Source organism: Xenopus laevis, chromosome 1S (genome assembly GCF_017654675.1).
Source record: "Xenopus laevis strain J_2021 chromosome 1S, Xenopus_laevis_v10.1, whole genome shotgun sequence".
Taxonomy (NCBI): domain Eukaryota; kingdom Metazoa; phylum Chordata; class Amphibia; order Anura; family Pipidae; genus Xenopus; species Xenopus laevis.
In genome coordinates this window covers 71008043-71033415 of record NC_054372.1, presented here as the reverse complement: position 1 = coordinate 71033415, position 25373 = coordinate 71008043, and the positions used below count along the sequence as shown (strand labels likewise).

At 38.4% G+C, this 25373-nt stretch overlaps 1 protein-coding gene across 1 annotated transcript in view; it reads right to left on the bottom strand.

The window, feature by feature from the left end:
* Positions 1-20368, bottom strand: part of LOC108706772 (protein Shroom3-like) — a 116959-nt gene extending 96591 nt beyond the window's left edge. The window contains exon 1 of the mRNA XM_041579717.1: positions 20168-20368. The gene's annotated coding sequence lies outside the window, so the exon portion shown is untranslated. The remainder of the gene's footprint in view (positions 1-20167) is intronic.
* Positions 20369-25373: the final 5005 nt, after the last annotated feature.

Here is a 25373-nt window from a genome sequence, read left to right as displayed (position 1 = left end):
ACCTGCATTTCTTTTCCCTTTAACAGTTTTCTTTTGTCCTTATTTCTTTCCCTATTACTTTCCCCTTTTATATATTCCTGTCACTGCAAACTGTCAGCAGGAAGACTCACACAGCTGTGTGAATCTTCTGCTGTCACTATCAATTGTAATACACAGACAGTGGGTCTGTGGGTTGCATGTGGCCCACACACTGCCAGTTGGAGGGCCTTGACTAATATAAAAGAACACTGGCTGCAGCTTTGCACCTTTGCATTCATATTGTAGCTATGAGTAAGTGCCCCATTAGGCACAAAACGCATTAGGCTTCCATGTCTCTCATGTCCTAATAATTGTTGGAATTTTTTTTTGTTTCATTATTGGGAAACTCACATTGTTGTCTGTTGTCATATTGTAGCTCCTTAGTATCCCTAAATTTTACAATATTCCCTATGATGATATATTAATATTAAATGTCTATTTTTGCCGGGCCCCCCAAATTCCATAAAGCTTGCAGACTACCGATTGACTCTTATCCTAGAAAGCAGTTGTTCTTGCCTTTATAATTTGGGATCAGATAATTAATTTCATCCCAAAGCCCTCCTGAACATGGTCCATTTTCAATATGAACTATATGCATTTGAGCCACACATTAAATAGCAGGGAGATATAGGCTATTTGCTGGTTGTTGGTCAATGCAACATTGCCTGCAAGTACAATTGAGATCACAATGGTCACTTTGTCAGATTGCTTACGATACAAGTGGCTCAATACACCTGTTAGACCCAACTGCACACAATTTATTTGTAAGGCCCACAATTATATTTTCAAGTGCCTCCAAAGATTTTGAGTCACTTATTGTATTTTGATACTTTGTAAAATGAAATGCATGTCATTATTCTCTACTTAAATCTGTAAACTTACAGATCATAGGATTTTTTATGACACTCAGGTTAAGAAGAAAGAACATAAAAAATACAAATACAGTATAGCTTCTGTCACCTAAACTTACTGTAAAAAAAAGGAATATAAAAAAAGTAGACTGTGTTTAATGCTCATCACTGTGTGAAAGGAATCTGTGGCCAAAAGGCTTATTCATGAGCACCTCTTTTTATTAATAAAAATCATTCTTGAGAGGCTGTTGCCATGAAACTCCATGGTTCACAAGAGATGTCAGTGAAAGTTTCTGGCCGTACTTGGCTCTGAAGCTCTCCACTCAAGCATGCCATTAACATTCTTTAGATACTTTGGGCTATCCAGTCTCTGAGACAATTCCCTGGGCATGCTTTTTCATGTAATCCAGTCATCCCAGTGACTTCCGCCATAATAGTGCAGATATGCTATCACTGGAATATGGCTAAAGGGTACAGCTCCTTCCAGTCTCATGGAAAAAACATTACCAATTTTTTTTTTATTTCTCTTTATTTTGAATTTTTCCAAATAAAAATGTGAAATATGGCAATACAGCAAAAAGTATGAAACATTACCAATTTGATCAAATGCTTGGACTGATCCAAATTATGTGAACTGCTAAAGGATCTAAAGCTCTCTCAAGAATAGTTGCAAAGGGTAATTTTTCAAGGGAAGAAATGCTGTTTATCTTCCATGTTTTATGTTAGGAATTTGCTGTAAAAACTTTACTCTTTGCACTTTTGAGTGAAGTGGATAAATTACTTGTCTCAGTTATCTATTTTATGTGTTGGGAACAGTTCAAATGGAGCAGGACACATAGAAGCTACAACCAGGATGTACTGTTTGGGTTTTCAAGTCTATTTTTTTTGTATGTGTTTGTATGTGACTCCAAATAGCCCAAACTTCGGTTACATTTATATGAAAACACGTTCCTGCTGTAATTTCAAGTTTATCCAAAATAGTAAACAATAATTTAGCCATAAATTTCATTATGAGTGTCCTTTAGTCTGGGCCTCTGATCCACTACATTGTCCCTAACTTAAGTTTAACTTAAGTTTTTAAATTATTTGCCTCCCTTTTGTGACTGTATCCAGCCAATTGTATTGAACTTATTACTTATCTTTCTATGCAGGCCGATCCTATTCATTTTGCAAAAAAAAATAAAATAAAAGCACAAGCTATCTTAAAAGGGCCCCTAAGTGTTATCCAATATTATCACAAGCATTCAATAAATAGTTTTTGTAATACCTTAATTTTTTATACAATATTATTACATTGCTAACATTTTATATTTTTTGTATATTCTATTTTGTATTTTTATATCATAGGACCTTTCCATAATAGCTATTTGATTTCACTATAATTGTTATGTTCTATTACCTATCTGGATTTCAGTGGGAGCTGTCACTTTGGTTTTTCAGATGATTAGAATGATATCTTATCCATATAATAAAAATTAATTTTGCCCTACAGAAATAAAAATAAAGAAAATGAGGCAAAGCAACTTTGGCAAAATTTGCACTGATTTTAATGTTGCCAGTGAGAAGGAAACAAGGGATGTTTGTCGCCCAAGGAAGCGAAGACTTATGGCAGGTGTCCAGTGCACCATTCCCCATAAATGTACACCTGTAATGGAAAGTAAAGAACTTACCCCACGGGACATCCAAGATGGCGACCTCCTGCTCCACCATGCGGCTCTTCCTGGTCGTAATATGACTGCGTCAGAAACGTGTCGCCCCAGGATTGGTCGCCGGCGACGGAATGGACGCCAGCGTCAGAATGTGCGCCGGCGTCAGGACGCCAACGTGTGGACGCCGGCGTCGGCGTCATGACGTCAATGCGCCAAGTTTGGCGCCAACTTTTGGACTATTTAATTCTAAGTGCCCTTTCTGTTCTTGCCCAATTATAGGTCTATCTTGTATAGTTCCTAGGTGTGATTTCTTGATATTCTGCAAACCGTGTACCGACTTCTTGCCTGTTTCATCGATTCTGATCCTTGCCGCCTGTATTGACCATTTGCCTGATTACGACTATTCTTCTGATAAATCCTTTTGTACCGCGAACTTGGTGTTGTTGTCTCCTCCTTGGTCCACACTACAACAGAGCCTTCGGGCCCTGACAGTATAATTGGGCCATGGACCCCTCTGAGGAGCCCCAAGTTCCTACTGATGTCGGCAGAGCCGTTCGTGGATTGGCTTCCCGTATGCACACCTATGAAGCCCAGCACACCCACTTCGGCCAGGCACTTGAAGCAATCCTGGAGAAATTATCTGCTTTATCTCCTGTGGCTCCAGTCCCTATGCCGGTTCCTGCAACTCCGCTCCAGGTTTCCGAGCCTCGCATCCCTGCACCTCCTCTGTATAGCGGTGATCCGGAATCATGCCGTGGTTTCATCAACCAGTGTGAGATCCAATTCACCCTGCTTCCAGGTCAGTTTGTCTCGGAGCGAGCTAAAGTGGGCTATATTATTACCCGCCTGCAAGGGAAAGCTCTGGAGTGGGCTTCTCCTCTTTGGGAGAAGGAAGATCCGGTAATCGATGATGCCAAGGCCTTCATCCAGGACCTTCGCACAGTCTTCGATGCTCCTGGTCGAGCTACTTCTGCCTCGGCTCGTTTATTCCAGCTGCAGCAAGGGACTCGTTCTGTTCCGGAATATGCCATCGAATTCCGAACCCTTGTGGCAGAGACTTTGTGGAATAATGACGGATACCATGCTGCCTTCTACAACGGCCTGGTGATGCGCATCAAGAACGATCTTGTTTCTCGTGAGATTCCTTCCCGATGGGAGGACCTTGTTGCGTTGGCTGTGAAGGTTGACACCCGACAGAGGGAGTTCCAGGTCGAACTTGACAGGGAGCGTGCTAGGAAGTTTTCCAGGTACCAACCCACCCTGGCGCCACGCTTCCAAAGACCCTTACTTCCCAGTCCGGCTTCCAACCTTTCTCCTCCTCCTCCTCCTGCGGCACCTGCTACCTCTTCTTTACCACCTGAAGAACCAATGCAGATCGGGCGGGCACGCCTTTCCGAACAGGAGAAGCTCCGGAGAAGGGCCGCTGGGTTATGCCGCTACTGTGGGGGAAAAGCCCACTTCGCCCAGGAATGCCCAGTGAAGCCGGGAAACTCCAAAACCTAGGTAAGCTTGGGGAGACTTACCTGGGTGGAATTTGTTCTCCTCCCCATTCCTCTGCTCAACGCTTTCTTCTTCCTGTCCAAATCCAGTTCGGCTCCAAGAAGATCTCTTCTCGGGCTTTCCTCGATTCTGGTGCTGCTGGCAACTTCATGGATCGTGCCTTTGCTGTTAATCATACCATTCCGCTCCAACCCTTGGCAACTCCTCTTCGAGTCCTGGCGATTGATGATCGTCCCCTTTCTTCTGCCATCATCTCACAGTCTACTCAAGAACTCTCCTTCAAAGTGGGCACTATGCATTTGGAAAGACTGTCTTTTCTTCTTATCGACTGCCCTTCAACTCCCGTTGTCCTGGGATTGCCTTGGATGTGTGTTCATAATCCGGTCATTGACTGGTCCTTTTCTCAAATTTCCCGTTGGAGTCCATTTTGTATACACAACTGTTTACCTGCTGTTCCTGTTGTCAAAGTTTCTTCAGTATCTTCAAGTTCTTCTCTCCCTCCTGTGTACCAAGCCTTTTCCGATGTCTTTGATAAGAAGTCCGCTGAGACTCTCCCACCTCATCGTCCCTATGATTGTCCAATCGAACTTTTACCCGGCTCCATGCCTCCCCGAGGCCGCACTTATCCGCTTTCTCCCTCAGAAACTTCTGCTATGAAGTCCTATATCCAGGAGAATCTTCAGAGAGGATTTATTCGTCCTTCTACCTCCCCTGCCGGAGCAGGGTTCTTCTTTGTTGAAAAGAAAGACGGTAGTCTACGGCCCTGCATTGACTACAGGGGGTTAAATAAAATCACCGTAAAGAACAGATATCCTCTTCCTCTCATCTCTGAACTTTTTGTTCAACTCAAGGGGGCTAGTTTCTTCACTAAGCTGGATCTACGAGGGGCCTACAATCTTATTCGGATTCGTGAGGGAGACGAATGGAAGACCGCTTTTAATACTCGTGATGGCCATTACGAGTATCTCGTCATGCCTTTCGGTCTTTGCAATGCTCCTGCGGTCTTCCAAGAATTGGTCAATGACATTTTTCGTGATCTTTTGGGACAGTGTGTGGTTGTGTACTTAGACGACATTCTTATTTTTTCCAAAAACCTTTTTGATCATCGTTGCCAAGTACGTGAAGTTCTTTCCAGGTTGAGGAAAAACAATCTTTTTGCCAAATTGGAAAAATGCACCTTCGAAGTTTCTTCCATTCCTTTTCTTGGCTACATCATTTCTCCACAAGGTTTTAAGATGGACCCCGCCAAAGTTTCTGCAATTTTGGATTGGCCCCTTCCTACCAGCGTCAAGGCAGTTCAGAGATTTATTGGCTTCGCCAACTATTATAGACAATTTATCAAAAACTTTTCTTCCAAGATCCATCCAATCCTTGCCCTGATCCGTAAAGGGAACAAACCTCAACACTGGCCTCCTCAAGCTCTCGAAGCCTTCAAGACCCTCAAGGAAGCCTTTTCTTCTGCTCCAATTCTCAGACACCCTGAACCCCTTCAACCTTTCTTCATTGAAGTCGATGCCTCTGATGTAGGAGCTGGAGCAGTTCTATCTCAAAGATCTTCTTCTGACGGTAAACTCCACCCTTGTGCCTTTTTCTCCAAAAAATTTTCTTCCCCTGAGCAGAACTATGATGTAGGCAATCGGGAGCTACTTGCCGTTAAGTTGGCCTTGGAAGAATGGAGACATTTGCTTGAGGGTTCTTCTATTCCGGTGACAATCTTTACCGACCACAAGAACCTTGAATTTATTCAATCCCTCAAGCGCCTCAATCCCCGACAAGCCAGGTGGGCACTTTTCTTTTCTCGTTTTAATTTTATTATCACCTTTCGTCCTGGCTCCAGAAACAGAAAGGCTGACGCTCTGTCCAGAAGCTTTGCTCCTGAAGATTCCTGCCCCGAAGATCCTGTACCCATTGTGCCCTCTACCAAGATTATTGCTGCCTTGTTTCCCTCATGTGCCTCTCAGTTACTTTCTGCTCAGTCTTCGGCTCCTGTAGAGACTCCTCTTGGTGTTGCCTTTGTCCCTCCGGAATTTCGTCATGACATTTTATCCCAAGCTCACAGTTCCAAACAGGCCGGTCATCCAGGGGTTAAGAAGACAACCGAGCTCCTGTCTCGTTTGGTCTGGTGGCCGACCCTAAGGAAAGATGTCAAAGACTTCGTTTTGTCCTGTTCCACTTGTGCTGTTTCCAAGTCCGGACATTCCCCCCCCAAGGGTTTACTCTTGCCACTTCCCATTCCATCTCGACCTTGGACTCACTTGGCGATGGATTTCATTGTCGATCTCCCTGTTTCGTCTGGTCACACTGTCATCTGGGTGGTGATCGACAGATTCAGCAAAATGGCTCACTTCACGCCCCTTCGGAAACTGCCTTCTGCTCCCGAACTCTCTGAACTTTTCATCAAACACATATTTCGTCTCCATGGGTTTCCTGCCGAGATTGTGTCTGATCGGGGTTCCCAGTTTATTTCCAAGTTCTGGAGATCTCTTTGCAAAGCTCTTAACATTTCCCTTCAATTTTCTTCTGCCTACCACCCACAGTCTAATGGAGCCGCAGAACGGGTCAATCAGGCTTTGGAACAGTTTCTTCGTTGTCATGTGTCCTTGTGCCAGGATGATTGGTCGGATCTTCTTCCCTGGGCTGAATTTTCCCACAACAACGCTCTGCATTCTTTTTCCCAAAAGTCACCTTTCTTCTGTGTTTATGGTCTCAATCCTTTGGCTTTTTCCCAAGATTTTCTTCTTACCAATGTGCCTGCGGCCAATGACCAAGCTGCTCACATGTTGGCTATTTGGCATGCTACTGCTGCAAACTTAGAGAAGAGTTCCCTGGTGCAGAAAAAGTTTGCTGATAAAAGAAGGATTTCTTCCCCTCCATACAGTCCTGGTGATAAAGTTTTTCTTTCCACACGCAACATTCGTCTCAAGATCCCTACACCCAAGCTTGGTCCTAAATTCATCGGCCCCTTCCCTATCATCGAAATCATCAACCCTGTGGCTGTTCGTCTTCAACTTCCTCCTGAGCTGCGGATACCTAATGTTTTTCATGTTTCCCTGCTTAAACCTGCTATGTCTTGCCCCTCTTCTTCTTCCTCTCCAGCTCCTGTTTTGGTTGACGATCACAAGGAATTTGAAGTCAAAAGGATCTTGGACTCTCATATTTCCCGAGGCTCTCTTCAATATCTTATCGAGTGGAAGGAGTTCGGTCCAGAGGAGTGTTCTTGGGTGAAAAGCTCGGACGTTCATGCACCTGTCCTGGTTCGTAAGTTCCACAAACTTTTTCCTTTTTCTCCTAGCCTCGGTGGTCCTGAGGCCCCCCCTAAGGAGGGGGGTACTGTAATGGAAAGTAAAGAACTTACCCCACGGGACATCCAAGATGGCGACCTCCTGCTCCACCATGCGGCTCTTCCTGGTCGTAATATGACTGCGTCAGAAACGTGTCGCCCCAGGATTGGTCGCCGGCGTCGGCGTCATGACGTCAATGCGTCAAGTTTGGCGCCAACTTTTGGACTATTTAATTCCAAGTGCCCTTTCTGTCCTTGCCCAATTATAGGTCTATCTTGTATAGTTCCTGGGTGTGATTTCTTGATATTCTGCAAACCGTGTACCGACTTCTTGCCTGTTTCATCGATTCTGATCCTTGCCGCCTGTATTGACCATTTGCCTGATTACGACTATTCTTCTGATAAATCCTTTTGTACCGCGAACTTGGTGTTGTTGTCTCCTCCTTGGTCCACACTACAACAGAGCCTTCGGGCCCTGACAACACCATTCTGAAAGTCAGTCTATATGTGGTCAACACCAGTGCATTGGCTGAAACAATGATTGGTCTAAAGGTATATTGTCAGGAGAATAGTGTCAAAAATCAGCTCCTTTGAAAATTTGGTTGTAGATATTTATATTATGATTACTCTGTCCAAGATAATGCTCTCCACTTTTGTGATCATGTGCCAACTTTTTATCACTTCTATGCAGACCTTGTGACTTCTTCTTACAAGATGTTGTGTAATGATGGCATTCATTTACCGATAATTTTCCTTGTTAAATGTTATTTCAGCCTTTAACCTTAAACTAAAATCATCATTAGAGTTAATAAGAGTCAGTAAACTCCCCAGTATTGTCACAATGGCTCTTGCATCTTTATCATGTAATCTAGAAAATTTGGCTGCTATAATAATAGAACCTTTGATCTGAAAGTATACAGAGTCTGTTTGAGCCTTTTCCAGTATAGTGTAGTTTTATGGTTGTTACACTTTCTGTCGAAAAACCGTTTCATCACTAGAATACGACAATTTTCACTGAATCTTACACACTTTTGTTTACTTAATTCAATTCTTAATTCAATCCTCAACCTTCTCTAATCTGAATGTATGACCCAGAAGCTGCTGGAAGGACCTATTGGTAAATAAAGCATTAGTCAGTTTGTTGTAGGGTAACCCTTATATATTTAAACATAGTTATTAAATCTACCCTTAAGTGCCTCTTCTCTAGTCTAAACATTCCCAACTTGGCAAGACATTCTTCATAACTAAAATATTCCATATACTTTACCAGCTTATTTAGCCTTCTGTGGACTCTCTCTAATTCAATAATATCCAATTGAAGCATTGGAGACCAAAACTGCACTACTGCATATTACAGATTGGGTTTTGCCAATGGGAAGAATGACCTTCTCCTTCTGTAAATCTATACCCTTTTAATACAGTTCAAAACGTTGTTTGCACATGCAGCTGCTGCCTGGCAGTGTTTGCTGCAGCCAAGTTTACAAGTACGCCTAGGTCATTCTCTTTCAAGAATTTGCCAAGAATACCACATCCTGGATAGAATTAATTGGGCTACATATTTTTGTGTCAACATCAGTATATTGCTAACAAAATTCCATCCCTCAAATGATTAATTGATATTAATTGATAACTGATACTTTTTTGCACCATTGTACCATTGACAACCACCCTCTGTACACAATTCTTTAGCCAGTTGAAGCTTTGACAAAATATAATAAATCAAATCTAGTGCAACTCCACTGTCAAAGTTACTAACTTCAACAATTAAATTAGTTTGATAAAATCAGTCCTTCATGAAGCCATGCTCATTACTTCTTATTATGCCATTATCCATAACTACTCTTTAATCCATGAACTACCAAATTGTCATTGCCAATGTCTCAAGTTTGCTGGGTGTTAAGGAATAACTCCTCGGTTGAAAATATGGAATTACAACTGAGTGAAATGGAGAACAGATTTCTAGCGAGGGGATACCCTAAAAGGTTACTAAAAAAAGCTTTGTATTGTGCTAGGCGTAAGTTCCGGGGCACTAGAGTCTAGAAGGCAGGACATACAGAGACTGGTGTTATCTACTCAGTTTTCTGATGTGTCCAGACAAATCAGAGCTGTGGTTTATAATAACTGGGATATTCTTCAAGCCGACGACAGTCTGAAGCCTCTTTTTCCCTCTTTTTTATCACATTAGTCAAGCACAATTAACTTTAATTACACTTTATAAATTATTTGAATCTTGTTCCTTCAGTCTGGGATGTCCTAAATATAGCAAATAGGCAGCCATTTTGTGGACACTGTTATTAAGGCAAGCTTTGCATCATCTCAGAATCTTGTTTGTGCACCAGGATGGGGGACCCGGTGTCAATCCCTATGCCCTGGCTACACAATTAAACGGTTAAGAGAATGGGGGAATGTGTGAAGAGCAGTGACATTTAGGAAGTGCTGAATGGAAAGTGATTGTCTTCCCCGCCTCAGCTATGAGCTAACAGCTAGGAATGCTTTAATAAAAAAATAGAAATTGGATTTCATGTTTAATTTGAAAAGGACTTTTATTATGCAGCTTTTTGTGTCTGGGTGACAGGTTTACTTTAAATAAAGTTTCTTATCTTATTTGCAAACATATTGGAATATTTATACTAATAATTCTATCCAAAATAAATACAAATCACAGTCTTTATTTAATCCATTGTGCAACAATAATTTTAATTTATTTATCGATCCTCTGTTTAAATTTGAGTTCACGGTCTCCTCCATATTTGAGGGGTGGGATTCCTTCTAGAAAAATATATTTCAATTGGTCTGCATTATGGCTAGGGATGCAACGAATCCAGGATTCGGTTCGGGATTTGGCCAGGATTCTGCCTTTTTCAGCAGGATTCGGATTCGGCCTAATACTTCTGTCCGAATCGAATCCTAATCCTAATTTGCATATGCAAATTAGTAGCAGGAGGGAAATCGCATGACTTTTTGTCACAAAACAAGTAAGTAAAAAAATTTTCCCTTTCCCACCCCTAATTTGCATATGCAAATTTAGATTTGGTTTGGTATTCTGCCGAATCCTTCATGAAGGATTCGGGGGTTCGGCCGAATCCAAAATAGTGGATTCAGTGCATCCCTAATTATGGCCCATCTCCAAAAATCTTTTTGATGCTAGCAAATTTATATTTTCCAGATTTATTGAGGACTTATGTTGAGATATGCATGACTTGACCATCTGGGTAGTCTCTCCAATGTAGATCAACCCACATGGGAAAGTTAACACATATATTATGTATTTAGAGATACACATATAGTGCCCCTGTAATTTGGCCCTACAACTTGTACCCAAATGTACAAATTCCTTTCCTTTGCTTTTTGGGCTTATTTACCCTTGAAGAGGTAACCATAGTGCATTCAGTTTTACCTCTGTGAAATGATAACAGTGGTGGTGATAAAAATCTTCAATGAGGATAAGCCCTTTGTAATATATACCAGTGTCAGGGCAAAATTGGCCCTTGATTTTATCACTACATCAAATTTTCACTGGAAATCATTAGAAGTCTTCAGAATGTGTAATGTGTATGGGGAGTGATGGGAGACCAGGGGACAGACCACAAAATCTGGAATCTCCTGAAAAAAAAAGTTGGGGAGTTTGACAGGTGTGTGTGTGTATAGTATTAGGATGTGGCATTAGTCTTAACCAAGATCTATCCCCTTCCAGTGTGAAGCCCTAAGAAGAACGCTTTGCAGGAAAAAACCTAAAGGAGATCTAAAGCTTAAAAAGGAAGTAGGCTAGAAATGATGTACCAGCCCAAGGTTACTGCAGCCTAGGGTTCCCACCTGCCTGGTTCTCACTGAGACAGCCTGGTCTTTGGTAGGGAAATTCGGGTAAAAACTGCCTATTTTCAGTGAAATCTGGACAGGACGCTGAAGGAATGGCATAGCAATCAGCTAATCACTGCATCATAAGCTTGTTCAGGCGGTGCTATTTTTTTCCATGCATGTAAGTGTCTACATAATCAACTGAATACTCATGGAAACTCATAGGTGCCTTGATAACCCATGAGAAATATTGCACGGTTAATTGTTATTTGAAAGAACAACCAATGAGTTTTCAGGCTAAAGGTGAGCACATTTATCATTTAGCAATTCTCATCCATTGAATCATGCAGGCAGTTGCAGGAGAATGAAATTCTTTAATAATGACACCATCATACCATATCTTAGTTGCACGCCTGGTGATGGACAGCTCAATAAATCTAGTTCTTGCATTTATTAACAAATTCTTTTTTACTATTATTTCATCAGTTGGACAACATAAGGTGGGATCCAGTCAGGCATATCTGCAGGTAATTATCTAAATGGATGCTTGCATATAGTAAAACAAAAAAAAACATATTCCTTGTGTATAAGCACATTGTAATGTAAGGTAAACATACACCAACGCACTTGCATAATCAGACACATACCCACCACTGCCTTAGAGAACAGAACAACTACATAAACACCAAAAGCAACACGTCAACAGAGTCAAAACAGGGCCTAGCTGTACAGAAGTAAGTGGATTTATAATAGCAGCCCTGAATGGGAATGATGGCTTTCAAACAGATCCACTCTACTGGTAATTCAGAAATCTAGATTTGAAAGCTCTAGGACAGTTTGGTTGATATGGGTTCTGGCCAGGGCAATTTTTGACCAGTACATTACCACCACCTTGTTAGAGCTAGAGGCTTTCTCAGGTTGTGTACAACAGTGTGCTGACAACTTCAGAACAGATCTCGCCTTACCTTGTATGGACTGAGTTTTGGAACTAACTCAAACTGTGTTTTGCCTGTAGGGTTGTAGTTTAGTGCTTAAAGCTAAACTATTACTAAAGAACTTCTTGTTCCCATGTGAAAGAATTATATGTAACACCCTTATATATTTATTTAAACATGAGAATTCCTTTCCAAAGTTTCCGATATCTAAAATTTACATAGTAACAGGTTACATGGCAACACTCTTCTGTAGTATTGACAAAATCATAATCTCGAGCTTTGTGTTACAACTGGTGACCAAGTGGTGTTATGTAATAAAAACTGCCAAGTTTGCACCAGGTTTCGTAACCCAAGTAGATACTTGATTTCAAACAGATGACCCCTAAAGTTCTACCGGCTGAACTGGGAAGAACAAAAGACAACATGTTTCCATAAGAATGATTTCTCCTACAAAATGGTAAATAAAACTGTAATAAACGGAAATAAATATTAAGTAATTTTTCTTGCAACAATGTACATTATATTTTAATTAGAGCGTATACTAACCTTTATTCTAAATATCAGCATTGCTTAATGCAAATTATTTTAGTCCATATACAGAGAGAAAACATTGGCTCAGTCCCCAAAATGTATAGTAAAGTTAACGGCTCACCCAGCGCAGAGTAGGACCCAGGTGTAGAAACCCTGGGTCTATCGTAGCGGGGTGTAGCTTTGACCAGTTTATAGCATTCAAATCATATATATCCACAGCAATCTTGTATAGGTGGAAACTCACCGAAGATGTTAGGTGGCCCGGGTGCAGTGCCCCGAACCCGTAGCTGGGGGCGTAACTCAATGTAGATAGCGAAGAACACGCACTCCATGGGCCAGTCGATGTGATTAAAAGCCTTTATTCAAAAAACAGCTAAAACAATGAAACCTTATGCGTTTCGTATCCGAGGATACTTACTCATAGGCATAATTGAAACCAGCCGTGAACAGAATTTAAACAGGTAAAAGGGATATGACGTGCAAAGTCAGTGATCCTGAACGTTAACCCTAAAACTTAAATTATTTTAGCTGAGATGAAACAGTTGCTCTTATCCTTTTAAATCATTTTAAATCATTTTAAATCACAGTGAAATGCTGGATAACAGTAAAATTAATGCTAGTTTAATCCTAAAAAACAATCAAATTTAAAATATTATTGCAGTAATGAACTAGTTTAGCAATTCCTGTCTTCATATTAAACCACTATCTTTAACAAAAACTAGAACGATATTACTCTTAATAAATGATTGGTGCCACATCAAAAACGATATCTTATTTCAAATGGTGCCTATTAATATAGTGAAGCCGAGATATCAAATATGAATAAAAATATAAATATAAAATTCATATCATATCATACAGTATTGAAATCCCCCCACAGACACATTTTCAATGTACAAATAAACATAAGTAAGAGGAAGGAAAAGAAAAAGATAAGAAAATAACTTCCCAAATTTTTCAGTTAACCTATGGGTCAAGCACATCATATTGATCCAGCGCATCATGTTAATTATCCAAAACTTCCAATCTAACTACATCCCTACATCATACAATTTCTCTATATGATATAACTCTGATTCATCAGTATGTCCAAAAACCACCCCAGCGCTACTGATGTAAAAATCTCGACATCGCTTAGGCGCACCTTAGTACTTCAAAGCAATTCACGATGTCTCGACATCACTGTTGCAAGCGTGTATAGCAACCAATAGTGATAAGGCTCAGACAGTTAGTTATTAATCAAATGGACTCAATAATATTATGCCAGTATCAATCAGACCTATTATTATTATATGTTTGATGCCTTATAATATCTATTTGCCTCCAAGATAATTCGTTAACCTAATACAAAGTGCCATACCAAAACTCAAAACTACATAAATGTCAAAACATATTATTTAAAGAATTATCATATCTACCAGTGAATAAAAATCTAATTATGTATCAAACTATTTATTCATAATTATCATATCTATCAATGAGTAGGAATCTAAATGTGTATCAAATTAAACGAATTACTCCGTGCTCATATGCTGACTTAACAAACTCATAACTTACGGTAATTAATCAGTGTTATTTTACCAAAGTATGCTATATATCGACTAAAACAAAACTCCACATCTTAAAGTGAATGAATTCATAAATTTAATCCATAGACTAATTATATGGAAGACTAGTTATTTTTTAGTCGCTTGAAATTTACAATACATTGGGGGATATCAATTTAGAGGGCAGTTAGATCTTTCAGCAAATAAGCTCTAACATCCCATTACACAGAATTGTGTTCACCTGTTAAAAGTAGTCAATCACATTCTGACAAACTGACACATTCATCTGCTTTGTTAAATGTGTCAATGCAGGTAACTGACAGCAGCACAGAGCATGCCATCTTTACTGATAAATGGCTGTGGTTGCTATGTTGGGGGACATGGGTCATGGGGGGTGTATATGGGAACAGTAATAACAAAAAACAAAAGTGTTCTACAGTAATGACAATATAATGCACTGGTGCACTGCACTGATAAAACCAGTGTGTTTGCTTCAGAAACACTACTATAATTTATATAAACAAGCTGCTGTGTAGCCATGGGACAGCCATTCAAGCACAGGATACACGGTAGATAAGAAATAAGTTGTGAAAAATCCCATTTTATCTGTTATTTGCTGTGCATCCTGTACCTCTTCTCCTTTTTCAGCTTTGAATGGCTACCCCCATGGCTACACAGCAGCTATATACATAAACTATAGTAGTGTTTCTAAAGCAAACACACCAGTTTTACCAGTGTGGGGCACCAGTACATTATATTTTCATTACTTTAAAATACTTTCATTTTATGGTGTTATTGTTCCTTTAAGGATCCCCATCTTGAATATGCCCCTTAATCTCTCTGCACTTTCAAGCACCGCACCTAGACTGCAAGTTCTATAGGACATGGGATCACTCCTGTTGATTTAGCAACACCTTTGCAATGTAACCCATAGCAACCTATCATCATCAGTTTGTTTTGTCTCTAATGCTATTGCAACACTGAAAGCATTTGTCTAATTGGTGGCTGTATAGCACTAGGGATGATTTATACATTTTGGTTTGCAATTTGTCTTAGCTAATGAGTACCAAAGTTCTTAAAAACGGCTACTTATAATACATGCATTGCAAACATATAGTGATATATATTTAATACATTTTGTACCACATCAACTCTAAAACCTTGAGGTTTGCCAATTTACAAGGTACTTCCCTGTGATCCTAGTTCTTAACCCAGTCTCCTAGGGGGGAGGTGACTTATGAATTTGCAAACTTGACCCAGACAAACTGTGACACTCTCCCTATACTGCCCATCCCATGAATCACTGGCCATTGGTTAGGAATATTTTTCTTCAGCAGTTACAGTATTCTAAAGAGAATATTTTGTGCATAATGTGTAGTATTCCATAAATGCTTCTCTGTGCATAACGCATACTGCCTGAAAATAAAATTTTCAGAAAAAGTAAAATGTACAAATTTCTCTGTTGACATTTTGCCAAGAAAAGACCAGCCAGTAAAATATTTTTTTTGTATACATAATGATTTTGCTAATTCACACTTTATCATTTCTTAAATAAGTTCAACAGTTTCCCATGCCGAGTGCATTTATACTGCCAGTTCCCTAGAAATGGTTGTTCTCTGGTAATATGAAAACAGTTAATTATTAAATGGCTAATAAAGTCCTTGCACAGTTCTACCATTTCCCTGTTGGAGTTAATGTTCCTATAAAGTCAGTCTACACAGACTCTACAGCTGTATGGAGAGACAGTGGATTTTGTAGGTCAAAGTTAAAAAACTTGAAGATAGTATCTCAGCATAAACTCATCCAATGGTTCAAAGTCATTTGCTTATTGCTTGGTAAGGTAATTAAACAGCAGGTATTGGAAATGCAGTTTAGTGGAAGAGGCGTGGAAGAGGAGAAATACTTTATTTATAAGCTGTGTCTATCAAACTAATGTTGAAAAAAATAATTTTGGCTGGTAATTTTTGACTTTTCATAGGACAATAGGATATATATCCTAGTTGAGTCAAGTGGCAACACTATCTACAAAAATGATACAATGATTGAAAGTTTCCATATTTCTTGTCTTGGTTGAGGCATTTTGCAGCACTAACTGTGACTACACAATTGTGTAGTTCTGCAAGGCTAATTGCATGCAGAGATACTGATCTCACATCCACTCCTTTTTAATTTCACCCAAATACCAAATTCTCCACAAAAGATTTGTCACTGAAATGAATCTGAACCCTAATTTGCATGGTAAATTTTTTTTTTTTTTTTTGAAATTGCATAGCCCATGAATAAATTATGATTTCATTCAGTTGTATACAATATTAAACTTACATTAAAGGTTCCAGTCTGGTTCAGCTGAATGCATAAAATTCAAACTAATAGAATCCAACAACAAGTGCTAGGATATGGCTGAATCCCAAACCAAATCCTGTGGTGCATCCCTGATTAATATAGCAAATAAAACTTATAAAGTGTGTATTAGTATGATGAAATGGTATGTGGAAAAGCAGAATAGTGCAGGTATGGGATGCGCTATCCAGAACCCCGTTATCCGGAAACCCGTTATCCAGAAAGCTCAGAGTTACGGAATAGCCCTCTCCCATAGACTCCAAATTATCAGATTTTATTTGAAAAAATTTCCTTTTTCTCTGTAGTAATAAAACAGTATCTTGTACTTGATCCAAAAAAAGATAATGCATTCTAACCGGAGGCAACCCCAGGCTATTGGGTTTATTTAATATTTAAATGATTTTCTAGTAGACTTAAGGTATGAAGATCCAATTTACAGAAAAAGGTCCTGAGCATTCTGGATAACAAGCCCTATAGCTGTACAAGAAAATGCCTCCCAGGGGGCTTTTATTAGAATAGTGCTCAGATTCTGCAAACTTTTTAAAAATACAATAACACCCTTAAAAATTAAAAGAACTACCACCAACAATAGTGTTATTATTTTGTTTTGCATCACAATAACCCAAGCAATAGCTTTTTAAATACATACATTTGAAAATCACTGACCATTTACTTTAAATATCCAAGTTCCTACAAAGTTGACAAACAGCAAGCACTACAAACCTCCAGACCTCAATTCCCCAATATGTTAACGTTCTTGAATGGTCTGGCCACATATGCCAATATATCAAGCCGCATAAGCTCTATCATCCATTATTGTGTGCTAGCGATATGTGGGCGCACCCAACCCTAACCTGCAAAACCTTGCCCCACAAAAGATGGTAAAAAGGGTGGACACCCTTCACAATCTTGAGCTCCCAGAAGCCTGAAGGACCATTTTGCTTTAATGAAGCTTTCTCAAGAAGAGAGTGGTCAGGCATAACCCATGTGTCAGACAAGTTGAAGCAAGAAGCAATTAGAAGTAGTTAAAATTAAGATGTCATTGCAGAACCCAATTATTTCTGCTGGAGTCTCAATGAAAAGACTGCTGCATCCTTATAATCAGGCATATAAGTATGTTGTCATGAAAAATCCTGGAATTATTATTATAGTATTCCACACTTTCTAAAGAGTACAGGTATGGGATCCGTTATCCAGAAACCTGTTATCCGTAAAGCTATGAATTATGGAAATCCTGTCTCATATATACTCAATTTTATCAAAATAATCGAAATTATCCATCATTTTAAAAATGAAATCCTTATCCAAATTAAGATATAATTCATCCTTATTGGAAGCAAAACCAGCCTATTGGGTTTATTTAATGTTTACATGATTTTCTATTTAAGGTATGAAGACTCAAATTACGGAAAGATACAGAAAGCCCCAGGTCCCCAGCACTTTGAATAACAGGTCCCATACCTGTTTACATACTTGACATAAGTACCAATTATCATAAGCCAATTACGTTCCTGTATAGAAAGTCACAAAGATTTTGGGAGCTATTGTTCAACATTAGCAATAGGACCAAAGACTAAACATTTCTAGTTAATTTTTTGTAACATTGTGAAGTCACAGAGAACTTAGAGGGATATTCATTTAATACCAAGTACCATGGTAGAGTTGAAAATGGATGATAGTCCATTACTCTTGCCATAATTTTAAGTTCATGCTGGCAAACATAGCTTTTCTAGATTATTAACTAGATAAATATATGTACTTGGGTGTTGGAGTAGCTTTAGCATTCTTCTATGCTTGAAATTCACTTGTGTGTCAATAAATATCAATTAAGTCTAGAGCCAGCATATATTGTATACTATACTAAGGTGAACTCTGGGATACCAGTCTTACAATACTTGGATATTCATTTCCCTCAAGAAATGACCTATGGTCTGCAGGGATGTTATAAACCTAAAAATCTTTAAAGAGCAAACCTGTTAAACTAGTGGTTTCTCTTTAAACAGGGTACAACATATGTTTTAAAGAATCAATATAATTAAAAAATTATGATTACTGAAGGAAATTTGTAGGGCTATTGGACAGATTTAGGATCATGTGATGCACTAGAAGGCTAAATCCTGAACATATCCTCAAGAAGACAAGTCTACAGTGATCAATAACATCACAGAGCTATTGACCAGTTGTTCCCTTGATTTTATTCTGTCCATACATAATAAATTTATGTGCTTCAAAACACATAATCACAAGTTTTAAAATCCATTATTCCCTGTATCCCCTTTCAGTTAACTTTTAGTTTGATGTAGTGAGTGATATTTTAAAACAATTTGCAATTCATTTTCTATTATTTGAGGGGTTTTTTAGCATCTTTCCAGTTTGCAGGATCAGCAAATTACCCTAGCAACCATGTACTGAATTGAATGAGAGACTGTAATACGGATAGAAGAGGACATGAATAGAAAGACGAGTAATAAAAAGTAGCAATTACAATACATTTTTAAATTTACAGAGCATTTGTTTTTAGATAGGCTCAGTGACCCCCATTTCGAAAGCTGGAATGAGTTAGAGAACAAACAGACAAATAATTAAAAAACTATAAACAATAGTGAAGACCAATTGAAAAGTTTCTTGGAATTGGCCATTCTATAATTACTAAAAGTTAACTTAAAGGTGAACCACCCCTTTAAATATTGTGATGATCACTTAAAATATAGTAATGTACACAGCCACTAAGTAATGTTGAGTATAGATCTACAAAGCAGATTACACAAGACATATTACAAATCATATTGAATATGAAAGACAAGGAGCTATATTATGAAGATGTTGCTTACACTGGGGGAATGCCCAAAGCGACTGCAATTACCAGTCTAATAAGGGTTGTAAAAACACAGGCACTCCTCCAACTAAGAACAAGCTGTGACACACAATCCTCACAGGTAACCCACTGCAGCAAGGATACAGTATAGGCACTGTCAGGTACAGTCCCGAGAGAGAGAGAGAGAGAGAGAGAGAGAGAGAGAGAGAGAGAGAGAGAGAGGAATAAAGCATTCATTTCTTATTTATGGGAAAAAACACAATTGACAAAGTCAGTTTGACTAAATGCATTATGTATATCTATCATGACCAAATTAGGGCTGGGTTTCTCAAAATGTCATTCATTTCACAACACAGTACAACAATTCAATTCTGCATGTTTTCAACTTATATCACCATGCCCTATCCATATTAAAGGTGGGCCCTCTAATATTGCCCTCTTTATCATTAGGGAGGCTCCCACCTCCATTTAAAGGGAGACACACAAGAAAAATAAATTTACTGGTAGACAAGAATTGTTTCAATATACCAGCCTACTAATTAAGATAATACAATGTCTAAAGGTAATATATGAATGACCTACTCGATTACCTATGTAAGGCAGCACATCTACCCAAAAGTCTATTGGACCTGTTCTAGTACAAAATGTATCTCTTTTCTCCCTTCAACATTAAAAACAACATTTTTATATGTCAATTGTCATTTAAATACATATGCCAATCTGCAGTTAAATAAAACTCAAAAACATGCATCATGGCCTGAATATGAAGATTCAACATTTGCTGTTATATCTGGCATGTCCCAAACTGATTATGCAGTGTTCTAAAAGGCTCCTGCATTTCTCTCACTAAACCCCAGCATCACTCCTCTATCCTTCAGGTATAGCCATAACAGTCAGATGTCTTACTTTAGAAGAAGCGTTGCCACGAGTATCTCTCAAGCTTCTCCTGCATCACAGTCAGCAACCTTTCTCATTCATTATCAGTCTGCCATTCCACAGCATGTACTGGAGGAAAAGTACTGCCCCATTAAACAAACATCAATGACGAGAGAACACACAGATACAAGGTGCAGGTGTCTAGCACCAGAGCACCTCCAGCACTGAACCAGTAGCAGCAAATCAGGCAGGATCAGCACAGTACAAAAGGCAGTTCAAATTACTGCTTAGCTACCAGCCAATCCTCAGACAGCTTTGCCTTGGCTACTGCTGAAACCATGACGTAAAGGGAAGCATACTTAAAGAAATCAGATGGAATCCTACAACAATATTCTGTTCCAGTCAAAGAGAACTGGGTTTGCAAACAGGTTATGAAATACTGTATATCTAACAGTGTTTAAAGGGTTTAATGCATTGTGTTTAATTTTCCCATGTTACAGAAACACCAAAGTACTGTGAGCAGCCCCAGTGCATGTGTCTCTTCTGTGCAGTTGTAGCTACAGGGCAGAGGTATTTAACCTTTTACCTGCAGATCTGAAAGTTATCAAGTTCTTGTTAAGAGTCACGCATGTAATCTTTTAAAGAGAAAGTATTGCCAAAAATATTTATATTGTTTATAAAAAGCACAACATATGTATAAAATAATAAGTATTAGTAGTATAGAGTCCATAAGTTGAACATATAGAAATGAAAATACAGCCATTATAGCCTTATAATACACAAAAGCTATGAATATCTTATCGGTGAGTTCTGATGTCATATCTGTCACTTGACTCACTGAAACTTGTGTATTATAATAAATAAAGTAACCCTAGTTGTAAAATATAAGGATATTAGAAGTTACCTCTGAGTTCCATGACCTGTATAAAAACACTCGACCTTCGGCCCCGTGTTGTATATAGTCATGAAACTTCTCGGTAACTTATAATATCCTTATAATGGAGGGGGTACTTTATTCACTATATAATACACAAGACCATGAATATCCTGTAATTCATATCCTTATAATACACAAAAGCCATGAATATCTTGTAAATTATATCCTTAATAACGATGACTAGTGATGTCATCAGTTGAGTAGTGATGTCATTTTTGTCACATGACTCACTAAAACTTGTGTATTATAATGAATAAAGTACCCCTTGTTGTAAAATATGAATAATTTAGAAGTAACCTCGGAGTTCCATGACCTGTATAAAAGCAAGAACTCCTCGGTGACTTCTAATAGCCTTATATTTTACAATAGGGGGTACTTTCTTCACTATATTATATCAGCGTTCCATGGCCTTTGGCCTTGTGCTTTCATATGATCATGACACTCCTCAGTGACTTCTGATATTCTTATATTTTACAATAGGGGGTACTTTATTTACTATACTATACCACAATATCATGTAAATTATATTCATAAATGGTGCTTAGTTATGTCATCAATTATAATTGGTGCTTAGTGATATAATTTCTGTCACGACTCACTGAAACATGTGTATTATAATAAAGTACCCCCTACTGTAAAATATTAGGATATTAGAAGTCACCTTGGAGTTCCAGCCTACGATTACCTTCCTGTAATTAGGAACTTTCTGGATAATGGATTTCAGAAAAACGGATCCCACACCTGTACATACAATCCATAACTACTAACCAAAATGTATTATCTGTAATATTCAATACTGTGAGAGTGAAAAGGGAGACAAAGGCCAAACAGTGTTCCCTCTAAATTATTTGCTTTTTTACTATGTTGCTATTTTTTTGCCCTGAAGAATAACCAAACATCATATACTGTAAAAATTGTAGCTGTCTCTGATTGAGGCTTTCACCTAATGGGAGTACCATAATTGCTCATTCACAATGCATATGTAGAAAAAGAAAATTATCAGTCTGCTTTTATGTTACCAACTAATATGGATATGGTTCACATGCACATTTGGGAAGTAAATGTTGCTGTATTATACATTTGTGTTCAGAATAATAGCAGTGTGTTTAAAAAAAAGTGAATAAAGCTCAAAATCCTTATAATACCTTTAATTTCCATACACGCAAATGCATTTGCATTATCAAATTTGTGCTATTCATTTACAGAAAGCAAAGAAAGGGGGATATTAGGCTGTTCCAAAAAATAGCAGTGTCTGCATTCTTCTTTACAAACTCAAAAATTCACTTTATATAAACTTTATAAATGTTTCAAGATTTTGCTTCCCTTTGAATCACTGAACTAATATTTAGTATAACCACTGTTTCTGAGAACTGCTGCACATCTGTGTTTCTGACCAACTTCTGTCACCTGTTACATTCCACAATTCTTCTGCATTTCTTGGTTATGCCTCAGAAACCGCATGTCACCCCAAAAGTTTTCTATTGGATTAAGGTCTGGGGATTGGGCTGACCACTCCATATGGTCAATCTTGTTGGTCCGGAACCAAGATGTTGCTCGTTTACTGGTGTGTTTGGGGTCAGTGTCTTCTTGAAAAACCCATTTCAATGGCATTTCCTCTTTGGCATAAGGCAACATGACTTCTTCAAGTATTTTGATGTACTGAAAATGGTCCATGATCCCTGGCGCCATTTATCTTTAGGCCAGGCAATGTGTTCTTTGGCAAATTGTAACCTCTTCAGCACATCAACAATGGGACTTTGCGCGCGGGGGGGTATTGTTCCGTTTTCTTCCACGTCTTTCAGGTTTTGGTTGCCTTTTAAAAGCATTTGAGATCATTTTAGCTGAGTAGCCTTTCATTTTCTGCACTTTTTTATATATATTTCCCCTCTCCAATCAACTTTTTAATCAGAAATGTACTATAATATTTCGGAAAACAAATAATACTGCCTGTGTGCTGGTTACATAGTACACAATTATAATTATTTAACCACACCAACAGGACTTATTTTCAAAAGTTAATGGAGAAGTTTTATTTCAACATTTCAGTTACATATTGGAATTCCTGGAGAAGGTTCCAATGTGAAACTGAAATGTTGAAATAAAACTTCTAACTTTTGAAAATAAGTCCTGTTCTTTTTTTAAATCATTTTATATATAGTATATTGTTCACTTAAATCAGAAGTCACTAGAAAGAGCCACTTTGAAGTCCCATGTCCTATAAAAAAAGCACTTTGCTCACTGGTGAGTGTGCTGTTTTATAGGTCATGGAATTTCAAGGTAGTTTATTGCTTGGCAAGCCTATGCTTTTACACAGGTCATGGAACTATGACTTACTTATAACACTAGTGGTATAACTATAAAGGGGCAGACCCCACAGCCCTTGGAGCCAGATCACATGAGACCCACAATTTAATTCAGCCCAAAAAAGAGGGTCACTGTCTATACTAATATTTTACCTTAGCTGTACATTATTTTTCAGAACTATTTGTGTGCTATGTATAGGACACTCTAAATTATGGAATGCACATGCTGTAAGTACCAGCACGATAGACTATATGATCTAAGGAACTTCTGGGTTGGATGCAGTTATTGACAATAGGTAAAGAGTGCTTAAAAGGCACTCAACCCCTAGGCAACATGCATGGAAGGAGGACATTTGCATTAAATATACCCACAATATCACAGATCACTCTATATTGATATTGTTCTGTATGTCAAGTTTTAACATAACTGAAACTTGCTGCCTCCATAAACATATCAGTACCTAGTTAGATTGTCATGCAGTAACAATATAACATTAATGGTTGTTATTTACACAGGAACGAATAGGGGAGAGAGCAGGCAGGGGCATAGTAATTGACCATGGCACATGGATGGTCCACAGTAGCTTGTTTATTTGTGGCCAAAAAAGGCAACAATTTGCTTCTTCAGCTAATAAAGCAGTTAATGTGCTTGGGGCATGTACAAAAATGCTAGGCAAGCCTATCTGCAAAATATTTGGGTTTGAATGGTTAGAGGAAGATTCCTCAATGAATTAAGAATTGTTTTCTCCTCTGGGACTAAGGCCAAACTGTGAGTAATTTGAAAAGCTAGAAATGCTTTCTAAATGACAGCGTAACATCTATATTTAACAATTAATGTTTTAGCTACCTAATGTTATAATTTAAAAATAAAGACACAGAAATGCCTTATAGACTCTTCTTTATATAAAATGTTTTCCAATGCAAACTGTACATGCTTTATTAGAACAAATATAGTCACAGACGCCTACTTGCTCTACTTTCTTTGTGGTCTTTTTGTTTTGTGTAAAGTAAAACTTCTCTCTGATTGTTTCTTCTATCACACATGTATAGAACTTATAGGGAAACTATACATAGTCAAACAAATTAAAGCAGAACAAAAGGTAGAAACACTGAGGTGATGCCAAGATGATTCAGTTTGCTAAGCCCATTACCCAAGCCAGCACTCTTCTGCTTCAAAAACTTACAGGGTTTAATTAGTAAGAACCTGCAGTGGATGAGACCAATAAGGATCCATGACCCCTGCCCTTTTGTAGGTCACCATCACCCCCAAATTGTTTTACAATCTAGTGCTGGTACTGGCAGACTAGGGGGTTTATTGTGATGCCATGTGCTCAGGCAAATTACTTATTCCTATCAAAAATGTGAAATAAAAAATTCTGACATTTTGTCCAAGCCCCAGTCAAATTTGTCCATGATTTACGCAAAACCATCTCTTATATAATATGTGCCTATCTGAGCAAATGTCGGGACAGTTGATTGCTGTGCTATTTTAGAGCTGAATATGACTAGAAAAATATAGGGATGTTTTGGACAAAGGCCACTCATTCAGGTTCAAACATTTTGAGGACTATAGTCTGAGAGATGGCATGCACAAGGATGTACATTTAAACTAAGAACAAATGGGATAAAGCTTTTCAGAAGAAAATGGCACATCCCCATCTTAGTATGCAGTAAATAAAATAAAGCAAGCATTTTAGTGCTAAAATAACATTAAATGGTTAAAAATATTTGAAAACTGCAGCTTCATTAAGATTTAAACAGGTAAATATCAATAGCACAGCCAAGCTGGACCAACACCCAATTTCAAGGTTCACAATAAAGATCTTAAATTAATTGTGATCCTGTTTTCTATGAAAATATTATGATTACTGTTGCAACTAACCCATATATGTGGCAAGTAGTAGCAATAGCAGGTGGGGCACCAACAATCAAATGCTGAGAACTTGGTGACCCAAATATCTACAGTGCATGCAACTGGAGTCTGGCATTAAACAGT